The sequence below is a fragment of the Triticum dicoccoides genome, chromosome 3A (assembly GCF_002162155.2).
Source record: "Triticum dicoccoides isolate Atlit2015 ecotype Zavitan chromosome 3A, WEW_v2.0, whole genome shotgun sequence".
Classification (NCBI taxonomy): Eukaryota; Viridiplantae; Streptophyta; class Magnoliopsida; order Poales; family Poaceae; genus Triticum; species Triticum dicoccoides.
Genome location: NC_041384.1, coordinates 68,642,022 through 68,647,426, shown reverse-complemented (window position 1 = coordinate 68,647,426; position 5,405 = coordinate 68,642,022).

The window sequence follows — 5,405 nt, the reverse complement described above, 5'->3', positions numbered from 1 at the left end:
GGAGGGAAACAAGATCTTGAGAGAGCACGCTTACAACAAATGCTAGAACAGAGTTGTTGGAAAACCAACAACAAAAATAATAAGCTTGATATGGTCTTATGGAATACATCTCAAATTATGAGGTGACAACCTGCCACTCACAGGAAAAAGAATTGGATTGATATGAACAAGGAGACGAGAAACTTAATTCACGGGGAGGATAAATGAAGAACTTGGGTCATTTATAAGCACCATAAATAGCGACAATCCTTATGGAAGGCTTTAGGTGAAATATAATCCAAGATAACTCCAATGAAGAGATTGATGGATTTAAGATATCTCATTCTTGATAACTTGTGAATCAAGAAACACGAAGGGAAATTATCAAGAATGACATAACACCACCTGAAAAAGATAAGATAGAAAGAATTGGACTTTGGGATGCAAGATGAACAATGCTTGAACTCCTCTGAAAAGAATCTTGATGAACACTTCGAGAAGGATTATTTAAGTCCTTGATGAACCTCCATGAGGAACTCCGGTAATAAAAGGATGATCAAACAAAAGGAAAGAGAAGTTGAAAACCCAAGGTGAAGCCTTGCGATGATTTAGATGGATCTTTGCGACGAGATAAGGTGGAAACTTGGAACTCCCGAAGAAAAGATGAATAAAATTATTCAAGAATTTTGATGAACCTCCGGAATAAAGAATTAATCACTTGGATGAAACAAGAATAAGAATTACGTTATACGTATCCATCACCAATTTAGACTGATGATAAGCAACGGATTTGGCATACTACTTATTCTCGTAGCGTAAACTTGAGAAGGTCTTTAACGAACCACCGGTAGGATTTGAAAGAGCGAATAAATATGATAACCAAAGGAAGAAAAATCTTTGAAGAACCACCGTAAGAATTGAAAACGACTGAAGAAAAGATAAAGAAGCTCCGGGAAGAATTAGAGAACAAATGAAGATACTTGAGGGAATTTAGATACAAATGAACGAATAAAATACGAACTGATTAGAGAATACTTGAATGATGCACCGGTAAGATTTGGAGAAAGAGAACTGAAAGCTGGAAGAATAATTATGAAATGATGGCCTTCGGAGAATCAAACTGAAAGACTCTTGAAATGCTCCGGATGGCTGGAAGAATAAGGTGACTTGTACTCACCTAAACGGAGGGAGTATTCCTTAACCAGAGAATGTTGTGTCTCCCACTCACGCGCTCAAAAAAACTACGACACATTTTTTATCTGTTTGCATAGGTCCCACCTATCAGGAAGGATGGGCACGTACACGAACAGGTACGACTCATCAGTCTACCCGCATAGCCTTTTCATTTAGTCTACCTAGCCGTCTAATCAACTGCTTGCACGCCACTTCTCCCATTTACTTCTCCATCGGGAACCGATTCTCCTCGGCTTCTTCACCTCCCCTTCGTCTCCATTTGCATCCAAACCCCACTACATGTTGTACTCCCGATTCCCGGGCGTGTGGGGGTGCGATGCGAACGCGGCAGGCCTTTTCGTTTTACCAGCAATGTGCCCGTGCATTTTGACGGATCCAAAGTAGTAGAATAGTAGTATTTGTTCACAAACTTGAAAGAAATCACTATTGTTTTGATATACTCCTAATATTACTCCCTCTGTACCTAACTATTTTTGTTTTTTGAGATTTCAAATGGACTATCACATACAGATTATATAGACATATTCTAGTGTTTCTAGCAAGATGCCCGCGCGTTGCATGAAGTTGATGGAAAAGGTAAGCACAACTTATAAATTGACGGATGGAGTACTAGTTACAGTGATGCATATAATTAAGCAAAGGGATCGCACATGTCGGTATTGACTGGAACAAGAATGCAACAACACAATAAGAATTAAGGCCACGATGATGCGATCGCAGTGGTGGTTACAGAAGGCAAAAAGAAAGATGGATCCACGAACGTACGACCTCCTCCTCCTCAACTTAGTGCGTTGGGCCACCAACCGGCGGCTAAGGAGCGGCGACTTTTGTGGCGAGGTCAAGGTGCTTCTCAGCAAAGGAATCCAAGGCTTCCAGCCGGTTGAGGAAGCCCAACGTCGTAGAGTCCTCACTGGCCTTGTAGATACCTATGTACATGATTTCCTCGTACACGTGGATGTGTAGGTCGACGAATTCTTGCAGGGTGAGGCGCCTCGTGGTGAGCGCGACCTCCAGGTGGACATTCTTCGTGGCATCGGCGGGCAGTCGCAGGGCCACCAGTGCTTGAAAGAGGTTCCGGCCATGGAGGCCGATTAGGGTGGCAGGCAATGAGGAGCCCGGGCGCGCGGGCTGGAGGAGTACGGCGATGTTGTCCGCGAGCTTCTTAAGGACGGTGAACTTTTTGCTGGTGGCAATGATCATCTAGTCCAACTGAGAGTCGTAGTTGGCATCGACGGCGACCATCCACCAGCCGGTCTCCAACACCGTCTGGAGACGATCCTCGGTGCCATGCCGCAGGCTGGTGTCGTGGACCATTTGGCGCAGCCGCTGGCCGCTCACGCGCATCGCCGCCATGGGTCTGGTGTGAGCTCTTTTGCCCTTAGTGTAGGTGCTTAGGCAAATGCTTAGGTGCGTACGATGTGGTAGATGCATTGGAATGGAGGGGCGCCTTTATATGAGGGCAATGAGGGCAAACTGCGTTGCATTCACATCGTGTAGCCTCTTTTCCCGGACCTCCTCCCATTACTTCCCTCATGCATTAATTGAAGGAGGATGCATTGAGGGAGTAGAAAACAGAGTTGGTGATGATGGTGTGTGTGCCATCCTGCAATATAGGCCGTCGGATTTATATCTAACGGATAGGAAAGAAACTATGGCAATTTTGCAAAAATATACCCACACGTCTCTCCACGTTCGCAAATAAGGCCTTCCCTCGTTCAACCTTTTCTCTCACAAGATAAACTACTCATACAAATGCATCTTGAGGTGTCCATAGAATCGAAGAGAGGGATGATGTGTGTGTGTGTGCGCGCGATCGATAAAGAGTGCCATCGAATTTGTGTGTGCCCACGTCAAAGATATAGAGTGGCTGGCCTACTAGAACGTGAGATGGGACATGTGCAGTTTGTCTCTATGGCATGGATACCTACCTGCAGCGCTCAACTATCGGTGTGTGGTGGGGGAAGAAGGAGGCCCAATTAACTATAGAGGTACAATGGCCGGTATATGTGTGGAGGAGGAGAGAGGCCTACCTCATGTATTAAGGAGATCGATCTGCCTCATGTATTAAGGGAGATCGATCGGCATCCATGCATATGTGCAGGATAGGAATAAGGTTGGGAGAGAGACAGAGCTTGAGTGTTGGAGGGGGTGGTAGTGGAGTTGCTTCTAACAAATGGTGGGATAGGCTTGCTAGACAAACGGAGGGCATGCCCGCAATATCAATAAGAGAGGAGATGGCTGCTTGTTGTCTGTGCACGTGCGTGTGAGAGACGGCTCAAGAGGCATGCACGAATGATGAGGGGGGACGATGTGGCTGTGGTAAGCAAACGTAACTACATAGGAAGATCAATCGCCCTTTGTTAGAGAAAGGAGAGACATAACTTGTGAGGTACGTCGATCGATGGCGGGGGGTAGTTAAAGTCGATCTACGTATATGTTGGGAGATCGATCGGTATACATGCATGTGTGTGTTAGAAGCAAATGAGGCACGAGGAGAAGGATAGAGAGAGAGAGGGATGCATGTAGGAGGTGGTACGAGAGGCATACTATATCGAGGGGGAGGAGTGTGCGAGTACGAGAACGATGAAAAGAGTGGTGGGAGTGAGGCATGGACGGTGACAAGAGAAGAGGGGAAGCTTGTGTTTGTGCTAGGCACACCTGGCTAGAGAGGCATACCGATCAATGTGTGCCGTAAAGAAGGAGCTGGGGGGCCTACACACACCATGGGTGAACGACCTAAAGTGAAAGGACGAATTTGCGTGATGGAGCTAGAGAAAGCTGAGGGAGGGTGAGAGGGATGCGGGCGTGTGCATGCACAAGAGAAAGTTAGCGCTAGCCACAAAGATAAGAGGGTTGTGTGGGTGTAAGAGACGAATAGAGATCATATATACTTCATTATAAAAAGCGAATTCGGATATTCGAAGAATTTATCATTGAAAAAACCTTTCACAGACGAATTTAACGGTGTGCTTTGTGTAAGTTGCATGTCATATGTCATTGCTCTAATATTTGGTCAAAGTTAGCATCGAAAAACGCATTAGGACCTATATAGATGGAAGGAGGGAGTATCTTTGAATAGCATTTGTATAGTAAAACGAGGCAAGACTCTCTCTTTGTGTGGTGTGAATAGTTTTATTTTTTCTTTTTCTTTTTGGTTGAGGGAAGTGCGAATTGATTTGGTACGTACAAGTACAACATTACTACATGTTAGGCTTGTCCCTAAAATTCAACCCGCGTCTTGTTATATCCCGAAAATTCAGATATCGTGCTCCAAAACTGGCGCCTTCACAACCCGCGCCTTGCTATCCCAAAATTACAACACGCGCGAAAACTCCCTCCAGCTGCCAAATCCTGACACGCGAAATCCCCCTTCTAACCCTGAGCCGAAAGGGGCGCTAGTTCAAATCGGTGGGGGGTACTTTTGAAACACACCCTACATTTTGGACAAGCGCGTCCCTAAGTCATGCTTCACCCCCTCCCATCGCCCCCTTTTCGCCATTCGAAATCCCAGGCCGCCATAACCTCTCCGCTCCAGCCGCGAAACCCCACCCTTCTCCATCCTCCATGTCACCGCTGCCCAGCCGGAGCCTCTTCCCCGACGATGTCGTCCACCGCAACAGCTCGACGTCCCTCGTCCACCTCCCTGGATGAGGATCCGTCGTCCATCTCGCCGTCCCCCCGGTTCAGCCGCCCCGTCCTCCACCTCCAAGGAGCTGCTCCGATGATCGCCTCATCTATCGCGGCAGCTCCATCCCCACAGCGCCGCCTTAACCTGCTCCACCGGAATCGTAGCATCCTCACCGACTCCTCGGACGAAGCCGAGGCCTACTCGGCGCTACCAAAGAGGTTGTACACTCATCACCTCGCACCTTCTCCTTAACTTGACCTCCCAGCGCTGACGATGCTTCATCCCGCACCCCCATGGAGCGGCTACCTTGAAGCCGGTGCCACGGGCGACATCTCCATGGCGGGTCTCCCCTAGTGCGAGCCCCCTTCGGCGGCGGCGTCCATACCAGCCGATCTGCTGCTGCTGCTCCGGCTCTCGCTCGACCGCTCGCTCGCCCAGCAGCTGCTGCTGCTCTCCCCCTCGCTCGTGCTACTGCTCTGCTCCGATTAAGCCACACTTCAGTCGACTGAATCGACTTTTGGGTCAGTCGATTTTACGGGGTTGGAGGGGGGGGGGCTCGCCGGAGTTAAGGAAGAACCATCTGCAGCAGGGACGGGGGCTCGCC